Below are 13,503 nucleotides of genomic sequence, written 5' to 3'. Positions count from 1 at the left end.
AAAAAAAAAAAAAAAAAAAAGTAGATGCAGATCAACCAGCATCTCCTCCCTCCTGAGCACTCCCTCCAGCTCCCCTTCCATACCTGGAGTGAGTGGATCACAGTTCAAAGGGGATGCTCTCCCAGGACTTCCTTTTTCTTTTCCTTTTTTTTTTTTGAGATGGAGTCTCGGTCTCGCTTTGTCGTCTAGGCTGGAGTGCAGTGGTGAGATCTCAGCTCACTGAAACCTCCGCCTTCCAGGTTCAAGCGATTCTCCTGCCTCAGCCTCCTAAGTAGCTGGGATTACAGGCATGTGCTACCACACCCGGCTAATTTTTGTTTTTTTGTTTTTTTTTTTAGTGGAGATGAGGTTTCACCATATTGACCAGACTGGTCTCAAACTCCTGACCTCGTGATCCGCCCACCTCGGCCTCCCAAAGTGCTGGGATTACAGGCGTGAGCCACCACCCCTGGCCAGGACTTCCCTTTTCAATGAGTTTAGCGAGAGTCCCTGAGGAGCAGAGCTGCCTGGGAGAGTGGCAGCTTGGTGGTCTTGTGGTAGACTTGCAGCCCTGGAGCACAGAGCTTCCCTCACTCCTTAAACTCCAGCTCACTAGCCAGCCTGGCTTTCAGCCGCTTTCCTTTCCTTTCCTTTCCTTTCCGTTCCTTTCCGTTCCTTTCCTTTTTCCTTTCCTTTCCTTCCCCCCCCCCTTTTTTTTTTTGGTGGGGTCTCACTATTTTGCACAGGCTGGTCTTGAACTCCTGGCCTCAATCAATCTTCCCACCTAGGCATGGCAGGGATGGGAACAAGAGGGTGTGGAAGGAGAGCCAGAGGAGACCATCCTCTTTGCAATGTTGAGTGAAGGGGTGGGATGGTAAGAAATGGGGAAGTGGCAGTGCATGGTGGCTTATACCTGTAATCTCAGCACTTTGGGAGGCTGAGGTGAGAGCACCGATTGAGCCCAGGAGTTCGAGACTAGCCCGAGCAATATAGCGAGACCCCATCTCTACAAAAAATACAAAAACTGGCTGAGTGTGGTGGTGTGCACCTGTGGTCCCAGCTCCTCGTGAGGCTGATGGGAGAATCACTTGAGCCCAGGAGGTCGAGGCTGCAGTGAGTCAGGATTGTGCCATTGTACTCGAGCCTGGGCAATAGAGTGAGACTTTGTCTCAAAATAAAAAAGAACGGGAAGGAAGGGAGGGAGGGAGGGGCGGATGGGGGAAGTACCTAGATGGGGAAGATGGGAGGGGTCATGGCAGGTTTGTATGCTGCTGGGAATGTTTCAGAAGAGGGAGAAGTCGTGATACGGGGGAAAGATGAGAGAAAAGCCAGACCATCGTCCTGGAGTAGGTAAGAGGGAGGAGGAGATAGCCCCCAAGGGGAAGGGCAACACTGGGGTAAGAGAGACTATTTGTGGTTAGTTGTAAGTCACTGGGTAGTGATGACCACTCTGGTCATCACTGCCTGGGGACTGGTCTGTCACCCCCACTGGACTGTTGGCCCCATGAGCACAGGGCTGAGGCTGTCTTGACCAGTGCCAGCTAACCCAGGGAAACCACAGACTAGATACTGGGCAAAGTGTTTGTTGAATGAATGAATGGCTTTCACACCATCACACAGCATCAGCCTCTCAGTTGCATGGAACTGTTGAGATATTCAGGCACAGCCTCCCTCCAAAGGTGATGAGCACTCGGTCCCACATAACACCTCACCCTCAGATATGCTGGATGAGAGGGTCAGACATGCACCGAAATGCTGATAACACCCACTCCACAAATATTTGCTAACCGTATTGCAAGGGGAAAGGCATTCAAGGCAGAAAGAAGAGGAAAGAATAGCATGTGCAAAGACCCAGAGGCAGGAAAACCCTGGCGGTACTTGTTTGGGGCGAGGTGAATTGTCTGTTGTGCATGGACTGCTATAAAGGGGCCTTTGGCAGGAGGCAGAGCTGACGACTTAGGCAAGAGCCAGGCCACACGGGGCCAGAATGAGGAGCAGGGCTTTGTCCCAAGGGCCCTGGGGTGCCAAGGCAAGTTCCAAGCAGGAGAGAGGCAGAGACAAGTTTGTGCTTTAGAAAGAGATATCTAGATGGGTCGGATATGGTGGCTCATGCCTGTAATCCCAGCCCTTTGGAGGCTGAGGCGGAAGGATCACCTGAGGTCAGAAGTTCGAGACCAGCCTGGCCAACATGGTGAAACACCCGTCTCTACTGAAAATACAAAAATTAGCTGGGCATGGTGGTGTGTACCTGTAATTCCAGCTACTCAGGAGGCTGAGGCAGGAGAATCACTTAAACCTGGGAGGCAGAGGTTGCAGTGAGCCAAGATCATGCCACTGCGCTCCAGCCTGGGCAACACAGCAAGACTCTGTCTCAAAAAAAAAAAAAAGGAAAAGAAAGAAAAAAAGAAAGAAACCTCTGGCTACTGAGTGGAGGGTGCATGAGAGGGAGTGGGTCTGTCCTGGTCACTCTGTGTCCCCAGCACCGCTAGCAAGGAGCAGGTGCTCAGTAAACACCTTTTGAATGAAGATATGAATGAAGGAAGCGACAAACACTTGAATTATTGGATTTTTGTTGTCACTGAGAATAAATGCCAAATCGTTGTTTATTATTATTATTATCATCATTATTTTAGAGATGGGATTTCACTATGTTGCCCAGGCTGGTCTTGAACTCCTGGGCTCAAGCAATCCTCCTACCTTGGCCTCCTAAAGTGAGCCACCATGCCCAGCCTATAATCCCAGTACTTTGGGAGGCTGAGGTGGGCGGATCACCTGAGGTCAGTAGTTCGAAACCAGCCTGGCCAATGTGGTGAAACCCCGTCTCTACTAAAAATACAAAAATTAGCCTTGCGTGGTGGGCATGCGCCTGTAATCCCAGTTACTCGGGAGACTGAGGCAGAATGATCACTTGAACCTGGGATCTGGAGGTTGCAGTGAGCAGAGATCGTGCAACTGCACTCCAGCCTGGGCGACAGAATGAGACTCCGTCTCGAATGAATGAATGAATGAATGAATGAATGAATGAATGAATGAATGAAATAAAAAAATGCTAGGATTACAGGCATGAGCCACCACACCCAGCCTCAACACCACAGTCTTTACTAGGATGTTGGAGGCCCTGTGATCTGGTCCTGGGTCCATCTCGCTGAGCTCTTAGACACCTGGCCCCTTCACTGAGTAACACTGGACTCTGGGCTATCCTCTGAGCTGCCAGACAGGGCCTTTGCAATTTTGTTTTGCTCTTGCACTCAGCTCTGTATGGGCAGTGCCTGTAGTAACACTGTATAACAGGCAGTCAGCAGGCAGTCACTATTTGTTGACTTAATGAATGAATCCCCTGCAGCTCCAATGGAGAGGTCTGAACATCATCCTCATCAGTAGAAACCTGAGCTAGTTGGAGCAGGAGGCAAAGGAGATGGGTGGAGGCCAGGAGGACCAGGCTGGGAGAATTCCAGGATAGGGACTGGGGTGGGGGTCAGGGTCAGGGGCTGGAGCTGATGTCCATCCAAGAGCAGAATCTAGGATGGAACTGGGGCAGGGATGGGGACTGGGGCCATGGGAGGGACAAGGCCAGGGGCCAGGGAGGGGGCATGATTGGGGGTGACCTCGGTTAAGGGCCTGACTCCCCAACACCTCTCTTTCCAGAGCGGCTTCACGGCAGGACCACAGGAGTCACTGTGGCCAGTTTCGCTGGAGGCTTGGAGATCTTTGAGGTCATCGAGGCAGAGCTGCAGGGCCTAGAGATTGAGATGCTGGGTATGTCCCCACACCTGCTTGGGGAGCCCCGCCAAGCTGCAGGCATCTCACACTGACCCAGGGCCCTCTGGTTGCCCTCCCTCTGGCCCCATCTGGTCTCCCTGGGACTATTGGGGTGACACAGCCTGTTCCCTCTCACCCAGTGAACAATGTGGCATGCTGTATGCGCAGGGACGCTTGAGGAAGCCGCTGTAAGAATGTCGCCAGAGTGAAACCGAGTCCTAGCCTGCCTGGCACCTCTTCCTCCAACTCTTTAGTGCCCTCTGTTGGAAAACCTGCATAATATACAAAGGTAAAGTCCTTACTTGGTACCCGTGGGGGATTCCTTCCAGGACCCCTGCTGATTGCTCCAGACCCTAATACAAAATGGCCTAATATTTGCACATAACCTATGCACACCCTCCCATGCACTTTATTCTATTTTAATTTTTAAATTTTTTGTGGGTACATAGTAGATGTATATATTTATGGGGTACATGAGATGTTTTGATACACGCATGCAATATGTAATAATCACAACATAGAAAATGGGGTATCCACTCCCTCAAGCATTTACCCTTTGTGTTACAACCAATCCAATTACACTTTTTTTTTTTTTTGAGACAGAGCCTCACTCTGTCACCCAGGCTGTAGTGCAGCAGTGCGATCTCAGCTCACTGCAACCTCTGCCTCCTGGGTTCAAGCAATTCTCCTGCTTCAGCCTCCCGAGTAGCTGGGATTACAAGCGTGTGCCACTACACCCAACTAATTTCTATATTTTTAGTAGAGTCAAGGTTTCACCATGTTGGCCAGACTGGTCTTGAACTCCTGACCCCAGGTGATCTGCCTGCCTCAGTCTCCCAAAGTGCAGGGATTACAGGCATGAGCCACCGCAGCCGGTCAATTACACCCTTTTCATTGTTTTTTTTTTTTTTTTATTTTTAGTAGAGATAGTCTCTGCTATGTTGACCAGGCTTATATAGAACTCTTGGCCTCAAAGAATCCCTCATTTTAGCCTTCCAAAGTGCTGGGATTACAGGTGCGAGCCATGGCGCCCGGCCTCTTTTAGTTACTTTAAAACGTACAGCTAGTCACCCTGATGTGCTGTCAAATAGTAGATCTTATTCATTCTTTCTAATTATTATTATTATTATTTTTTGAGACAGAGTTTCACTCTTGTTGCCCAGGCTGGAGTGCAATGGTGCATTCTTGGCTTATTGCAACCTCTGCCTCCTGGGTTCAAGCAATTCTCCTGCCTCAGCCTCCCAAGTAGCTGGGATTACAGGCATGTGCCACCATGCCCGGCTAATTTTTTGTATTTAGTAGAGGCAGGGTTTCACCACATTGGTCAGACTGGTCTCAAACTCCTGACCTCAGGTGATCCACCTGCCTCGGCCTCCCAAAATGCTGGGATTACAGGCATGAGCCAACACTCCCAGCCTATTATTATTATTATTATTATTATTATTATTATTAGGCAGAGTCTTGCTCTGTTGCCCAGGCTGGAGTACAGTGTCGTGATCTCTGCTCACTGCAACCTCTGCCTCTGCCCAGTTAATTTTTGTATTTGTAGTAGAGATGGGGTTTCACCATGTTGCCCTGGCTGGTCTCAAACTCCTGACCTCAGGTGATCCTCCCACCTTGGGCTCCCAAAGTGCTGGGAATGCAGGCATGAGTCACTGTGCCTGGCTCTTCTTTCTAATTATTATTTTTGTACCCGTTAACCATCCCCTTCTCTGCCACCTCCCCAACCCCACTGGCTAGTTTTTGTATTTTTAATAGAGATAAGGTTTCACCATGTTGGCCAGTCTGGTCTCAAACTCCTGATCTCAAGTGATCTGCCCACCTTGGCTTCCCGAAGTGCTTGGATTACAAGTATGTGCCACTGCGCCCAGCCGGAGCGCCATTGAATGTTATTTGTTACTTCTCTCTTGACTTGAGGTAGTCTTCTTTTTTTTTGTTTTTTTTTTTGAGACAGAGTTTCGCTCTTGTTGCCCAGGCTGGAGTGTCATGGTGCAATCTCAGCTCACCACAACCTCCAACTCCTGGGTTGAAGCGATTCTCCTGCCTAAGCCTCCCAAGTAGCTGAGATTACAGGCATGTGCCACCATGACCAGCTTTTTTTTTTTTTTTTTTTTTGCCTTTTTTAGTAGAGATGGTGTTTCTCCATGTTGGCCAGGCTGGTCTCAAACTCCCGATCTCAGGTGATCTGCCCACCTTGGCCTCCCAAAGTGTTGGGATTACAGGCATGAGCCACCGTGCCCGGCAAGGTCGTCTTCTCTGGGTTAAATCTGCTTGGTGTTCTATAACCTTCTCACATTTGAATACTGATATCCTTCTCTAGGTTTGGGAAGTTCTGTGTTACTATTCCTTTAGATAAACCTTCTACCTCTGACTCTCTCTACCTCCTCTTTAAGTCTAGTAATTCTTAGATTTGTCCTTTTGAGGTTATTTTCTAGATTTTGTAGGTATGCTTTATTCTTTTATCTTTTGTCTCTTCTGTGTATTTTCAAATAGCCTTTCTTCATGTTCACTCATTCTTTTTTATTTTTCTTTTTTTAAGATAGAGAAGGGGGTCTTGCTATGTAACCTGGACTGGTCTCCAACTCCTGGGATCCAGTGACCCTCCTGCCTTGGCCTCCCAAAGTACTGGGATTACAGGCATGAGTCACCATGCCCAGCCATTAAGTTTTTCTTCTGCTTGATTAATTCTGCTGGTGAGAGACTCTGATGCATTCTTCAGTTTATCAGTTGAATTTTTCAACTCCAGAACGCCTGCTTGATTCTTTTAATTATTTATATTTATTTATTTATTTATTTATTTATTTTTGAGATGGAATCTTGCTCTGTTGCCCAGGCTGGAGTGCAGTGGCGCAATCCTGGCTCACTGCAAGCTCCGCCTCCCGGGTTCGTGTCATTCTCCTGCCTCAGCCTCCTGAGTAGCTGGGACTACAGGCGCCCGCCACCACGCCCAGCTAATTTTTTGTATTTTTAGTAGAGACAGGGTTTCACCATGGTTTCAAATCCTGACGTCGTGATCCGCCCACCTCGGCCTCCCAAAGTGCTGGGATTACAGGTGTGAGCCACCGCACCCAGCCCACCCCTTTTAATTATTTCAATCTCTTTGTTTAATTTATCTGATAGGATTCTGAATTGCTTCTCTGTGTTATCTTGAATTTTTGTTGAGTTTCCTCAAAACAGAGCCCTCCTTCTCTTTCTCTCTCTCTTTCCCTCTCCCTCTCTGCCTCTCTCTCTTTCCCTCTCCCTCTCTGCCTCTCTCTCTTTCCCTCTCCCTCTCTCCCTCCCCATATATATAGTTTTTGTTTGTTTCTTGTTGAGACAAGGTCTGGCTCTATTATCACCCAGGCTGGAGTGCAGTGCCACAGTCTTGGCTTACTGCAACCTCCACCTCCTGGGCTCAAACCATCCTCTCACCTTAGCCTCCTGAGTAGCTGGGACCACAGGTGCACACCACCATGCCTGGCTAATTTTTGTATTTTTTGTAGAGACGGGGTTTTGCCATGTTGTCCAGGCTGGTCTTGAACTCGTGAGCTCAAGTGATCTGCCCACGTCAGCCTCCCAAAATGCTGGGATTATAGGCGTCAACCACTGCACCCAGCCCCAAAACAGCTATTAAATTATCTGTCTGAAAGGTCACATATCTCTGCCTCTCTGTGATTGGTCACTGATGCTTTTATTTTATTTTATTTTATTTTTGTTTTATTTTATTTTATTTATTTATTTTGAGACAGAGTCTTACTCTGCCTCCCAGGCTGGAGTGCAGTGGCATGATCTCGGCTCACTTCTACCTCCGCCTCCCAGGTTCATGCCATTCTCCTGCCTCTGCCGCCTGAGTAGCTGGGACCATAGGCGCCCGCCACCACGCCCGGCTAATTTTTTGTATTTTTAATAGAGATGGGGTTTCACCGTGTTAGCCAGGATGGTCTCGATCTCCTGACCTCGTGATCCACCTGCCTCGGCCTCCCAAAGTGCTGGGATTACAGGCATGAGCCACTGTGCCCAACCTAGTTTATTTATTTATTTATTTATTTTATTTTATTTTATTTTTGAGACGGCGTCTCGCTCTGTCACTCAGGCTGGAGTGCAGTGGCCGGATCTCGGCTCACTGCAAGCTCCGCCTCCCAGGTTACACCATTCTGCTGCCTCAGCCTCCTGAGTAGCTGGGACTACAGGCACCCGCCACCTTGCCGGGCTAATTTTTTGTATTTTTTAGTAGAGACGGGGTTTCACCGTGTTAGCCAGGATGGTCTCCATCTCCTGACCTTGTGATCCGCCCTTCTCTGCCTCCCTAGTTTACTTTTTATTTTATCTGTTTATTTATTTTGAGACAGAAATTTGCTCTTGTTGCCCAGGCTGGAGTGCAATGGCGCGATCTTGGCTCACCGCAACCTCCGCCTCCCTGGTTGAAGTGATTCTCCTGCTTCAGCCTCCCAAGTAGCTGGGATTACAGGCATGTACCACCACACCCGGCTAATTTTGTATTTTTAGTGAGATGAGGTTTCTCCATGTTGGTGAGGCTGGTCTCCAACGCCCGCCTTGGCCTCCCAAAGTGCCAGGATTACAGGCATGAGCCACTGTGCCCGGCCGGCTTTATTTAGTTTCTCTGGTGAGGTCATGTTTTCCTGGATGGTTTTGATACCTGAGGATGTTCATAAATTTCTGAGCATGGAAGAGTTAGATATTTATTATAGTCTTCACAGTCTTGGCTTGTCTGTACTCATCCTTCTTGGGAAGACTTTCCAGGTATTTGAAAAGACTTGTGTGTTGTGATCTAAGTCTTTAGTCACTGTAGCTGTATCTGCATTAGGGGGCACCCCAAGCCCAGGAATGACGTGGCCCTTGGCGACTTGTAGAGACACTACCTTGGTGGTCTTGCATAAGACCTGGAAGAATTCTCTGGATTATCAGGCATAGATTCTTGTCTTCTTCCTTTTCTCTCAAACAAATGGAGTCTGTCTGTGCTGAGCTACCTAGCGCTGGGGGAGGGATACAAACACTGCTATGGCCACCAGTGCTGGGACTGTGCTGGCTCAGACGTGTAGCCAGCACAACACTGGGTCCCCCCCAAGGCCCATGGTCAGCACTGCCTGGCTACCACCTGTGTTCACTGAAGGCCCTAGGGCTCTGTAATCAGCAGACGGCAAATCCAGCCAGGCTTGTGTTCATCCTTTCAGGATGGTACAAGCCCCCCATCACGGGTGCGTCCAGAGATGCCATCTGGGAGCCAGGGCCTGAAGGTGGAAACCTTAGGGAATCTACCTGGTACTCTGTTCTACAGTGGCTGAGCTGGCATGCAAGCCACAAGACAAAATCCTTCCCACTCTTTTTTCTGCAAACAGGGGAGCCTCTCCCTGTGGCCACCACTGCCCCAGGACCATGGCAGCTACTGCTTGGCTACTGCCAGTGTTCATTTAAGGACCAAGGTCTCTTCAGTCAGCTTGTGTGAAGGCTGCCGGGCCTGGGTCTCTGCCTTCAGGGCAGTGGGCTCCCCTCTGGCCAAAGGTAGGTCCAGAAATGCCATCGAAGAGCCAAGGCCTGGAATCAGGGACCCCCAAGAGCCAACCTGGTGCTCTACTCCACTGTGGCCCAACTGGTAACTAAGCTGTCAGACAAAGGCCCCTTTACTCTTCCCTCGCCCTTCCTCAAGCAGTAGGAGCCTCTCCCCGTAGTCACCATGTCAGGGAATATGCTCGGTCATGTCTAAAATCAGTTATGTCTCTGAGTCTCACTCGAGGCCCACACCGAGTACGGCCTGGGTACTGCTGCTCATTACTCAAGGGCTCTTTAGTCAGCCGGTAATGAATCAATCCTGCCTGGACTGGGCTCTTTCCTTCAAGGCAGCAGGTTCCTTTCTGGACCAGATGTTTCTGGAAATCGCCTTGAAGCTAGAGCCTGGAATGGGGGCCTCAGGACTCTGCTTGGTGCCCTATCCTACCGTGGCTGAACTGATATCCAAGATGCAAAACAAAGACCTCTTTACTCTTCCTGCTTATCTCCTCCAGTGTGAGGAAAGCGTTTCAGGCCTGGCTCAGTGGCTCACCCCTGTAATCCCAGCACTTTGGAAGGCTGAGGCAGGCAGATCACCTGAGGTCAGGAGTTCGAGACCAGCCTGACCAACATGGTGAAACCCCGTGTCTACTAAAAATACAAAATTAGCCGGGTGTTGTGGCACGCGCCTGTAATCCCAGCTACGCGGGAGGCTGAGGCAGGAGAATCACTTAAATCCAGGAGGTGGAGGTTGCAGTGAGCCGAGATCGCTCCATTGCACTCCAGCCTAGGCAACAAGAGTGAAACTCCACCTCAAAAAAAAAAAAAAAAAAAAGACTATCTTTGCTACCCCGTTCAGTGGTTCTTTCAGTGATATGAAGTTAAAACCAGGAACTGTGATTGCTCACATGATTTTGGTTCTTATCAAGTGCTTTTTTGGTGTGGATAGTTGTTCAGTTGGCTGTTTTTCTGACGGGATGGTTGCTGGAGGCTTCTATTCAGCCATCTTCCCCTGCCTTCTCATAATTACTATCTCTTTATTGATTTTCTCATGTTGTTTATATATCATTTTCCTGATTTCCATTTGTTCTCTATAGTTTCGTTTAGCTCATAAAGCAGATTTAAGACAGTTGATAATGTCTGTAACTAGTAATTCCAATGTCTGCACTTCCTTAGAGATAATCTCTGTCAAAAGAACTTGTTTTGCTATAATTAAGCCCTACTCACCTGTTTCTTTGTATGTTTTGTAATATTTTTGTTGAAAATTGGACTTCTGGAGTATTATAATATGTTAATTATTGAAATTGGATTCACCCTTTCTTAGAAATTGCTGAGTTTTGCTTGTCAAGGGCTAGAGCCATCTGTTTGACTTTTAAAATTATTTTGCAAAATGTGTATTCTTTTCCTATGTGGTCACTGAAGTTTGGAATGGAATACCATTTTCCTTTTTTTTTTTTTTTTTGTTTGAGATGGACTCTTGTCCTGTCCCACAAGCTGGAATGCAGTGGTGTGATCTCAGCTCACTGCAACCTCTGCCTACTGGGTTCAAGCAATTCTTCTGCCTCAGCCTCCCTTGTAGCTGAGATTACAGGCACCCACCACCACCCCAGCCAATTTTGTATTTTAGTAGAGACAGGGTTTCACTGTGTTGGCCAGGCTGGTCTTGAACTCCTGACCTCAAGCGATCCGCCCATGTTGACCTCCCAAAGTGTTGGGATTACAGGTGTGAGCCACTATGTCTGGCCTATTCCATTTTTTTCTGTGATCAGCAAGTGACCTGGAAAAGATTTTTTTTAAATGTCTGGCTCCAAAAAGGGGAACAGAGAGTGTCTTTTTTGCCTCTTTAAATCTTCTGATCTATCCTGCCAGGGGAAGCCACTTCTGCTGAGATGGCTAAAACTAAGGCAAGCATCCTCACCTGTCCCTTGGGCACCACCAGACCAATCCAAATGCACAACTCCAAAGGTTTGGAAGGCAAGGTTACCACTGCCCTCCCTGGTACTAGCTAGGCACTCCAAATTCCCTAGAATTTGAATTTTTAAAATTTCCATTTACCGAGTAAATTGTCAATTGGGATTTTTTAATATGTTGAATATATTAATCATAGTTATTTAAATATATATGTTGATTGGGCGGCCAAGGTGGGTGCAGGTTGTTTGAGGTCAGGAGTTTGAGACCAGCCTGGCCAACATAGTGAAACCCCATCTCTACTAAAAATACAAAAATTAGCCGGACATGGTGGCATGCGCCTGTAGTCCCAGCTACTCTGGAGGCTGAGGCAGGAGAATCACGTGAACCCAGAAGGCAAAGGGTGCAGTGAGGAGACATTGCACCACTGCACTCCAGCCTGGGTAATAAAGCAAGACTCCATCTCAAAAAAAGTAAAAACCAACCCAGGAACAAAACAACAACAAACAACCTATTTGTGTGTGTGTATATATATGTGTGTGTGTGTGTGTGTGTATATGTGTGTGTGTATATATATATGTGTGTGTGTATATATATATTTATATATGAGCATCACACAGAAAGCTGTAGGGGTCACTTCCTCCACTGAAGCCACCATTGAACTGGAAAGAGCAATTGAAATAAATTATTTCAGAAGTCTGGAGCCTGATTGGACATTAATAATAATCAGGGGAGTGCTTCATGGAGAGGCTGATAATCTTATGTAAGTGTGAGTGGTATGGACAGTATCACCTAGCACCCCCATTCCTCAGCCCCATTATGGCTATGGGGATAGCATCCTGCTCTCCATCAGGAGGGCATAAAAATTTGGACAATTTGGGGATATTGTTTAGCATTACTTTCTAAGATTAGAAATATGCGTACACTGTTGATATGGTTTGGCTCTCTGTCCCCACCCAAATCTAACCTCGAATTGTAATCCCCACATGTCAAGGGAGGGACATGGTCGGAGGTGACTGGATTATAGGGGTGGTTTCCCCCATGCTGTTCTCGTGATGGTGAGAACTCTCTCACGAGAGTTCATGGTTTTGTGGGGTTTTTTTTCTGTTTTTTTTTTTGAGACGGAGTCTCGCTCTGTTGGTTAGAGTGCAGTGGCGCAATCTCGGCTCACTGCCAGCTCCACCTCCTGGGTTTACACCATTATCCTACCTCAGCCTCCCGAGTAGCTGGGACTACAGGCGCCTGCCACCATGCCTGGTTAATTTTTTGTATTTTTAGTAAAGACGGGGTTTCACTGTGTTAGCCAGGATGGTCTCGATCTCCTGACCTCGTGATCCGCCCACCTTGGCCTCCCTAAATGCTGGGATTACAGGCATAAGCCACCGTGCCCAGCCGCTGATGGTTTTAAAAAGTGTCCAGCAGTACCCCTCTGTGCTCTTCTCTCTCACCTGCCATGTAAGATGTGCCTTGCTTCCCCATCACTTTCTGCCACAATTTCCCAGATATTTCTTTTTCTTTTTTCTTTCTTTCTTTTTTTCTTTCTTTTTTTTTTAATGAGACAGAGTCTCACTGTGTCGTCCAGGCTGAAGTGCAGTGGCCTGATCTCAGCTCACTGCCACCTCTGCCTCCCGGGTTCAAGTAATTCTCCTGCCTCAGCCTCCGAAGTAGCTGGGATTATAGGCGCCCGCCACCACGTCTGCCTAATTTTTCTATTTTTAGTAGAGACAGGGCTTCACAATATTGGTCAGGCTGGTCTCGAACTCCTAACTTCAGGTGATCCACCCGCCTCAGCCTCCCAAAGTGCTGGGATTACAGGCTTGAGCCACCACACCCAGCCAGTTTCTCAGGTATTTATAGCTGTGTAAAAACAGGCTAATACACCTGCGATCCTTCCATTTATTTCCCTCTGGTTTATTATGAGCGCATATGTGTTCCAAAAGACAGGATTCCTAGATAAATTGTACCTTCAAACTAGACACAATCTAAATGTCAATCCATTGGTGACTAGATAAGTAAAGCATACTACATTCATACAACAGACATTATAACAATGAACACGAATGACCTGCTGCTGCACACAACATGAATGTATCTCACAAGCATAATGTTCTGCCAACAAAGCCACAGCCCATACTGTATGATTCCACTTATCTCCAGTTAGAACCAGACAAATCCATGCTAAGGGGTGTTGAAGGTCAGGACAGTAGTTAACGGGGAGGAGGCAAGGGGTGATGACTGCATGAGGGGTTGCATCTGAGCCGCTGTCAATATTGTATTTCTTCATATGGGTGGAAATTAAAGATTTGTGTTCACACTAAAGATTTGTGTACTGTGTGTGTGGTGGTGTGTCTTATACTTTTTTTTTTTTTTTTT

The 13,503-nt window shown here is 47.7% G+C and overlaps 1 protein-coding gene across 3 annotated transcripts in view; it reads left to right on the top strand.

Moving 5' to 3' along the window:
* Positions 1–13,503, top strand: part of BLOC1S3 (biogenesis of lysosomal organelles complex 1 subunit 3) — a 30,677-nt gene that overhangs the window by 5,888 nt on the left and 11,286 nt on the right. For 2 of the 3 annotated variants that reach the window (XR_001886063.1, XR_001886061.1), the window contains 2 exons: positions 3,625–3,735; positions 3,879–4,027. The gene's annotated coding sequence lies outside the window, so the exon portion shown is untranslated. The remainder of the gene's footprint in view (positions 1–3,624; positions 3,736–3,878; positions 4,028–13,503) is intronic. The other variant, XR_001886062.1, reaches the window with a different exon arrangement.

Source organism: Rhinopithecus bieti, unplaced genomic scaffold (assembly GCF_001698545.2).
Source record: "Rhinopithecus bieti isolate Rb0 unplaced genomic scaffold, ASM169854v2 scaffold_7888, whole genome shotgun sequence".
Lineage (NCBI taxonomy): Eukaryota > Metazoa > Chordata > Mammalia > Primates > Cercopithecidae > Rhinopithecus > Rhinopithecus bieti.
The sequence above is the reverse complement of the archived record's forward strand: the minus strand, read 5'-3'. Positions and strand labels throughout refer to the sequence as shown.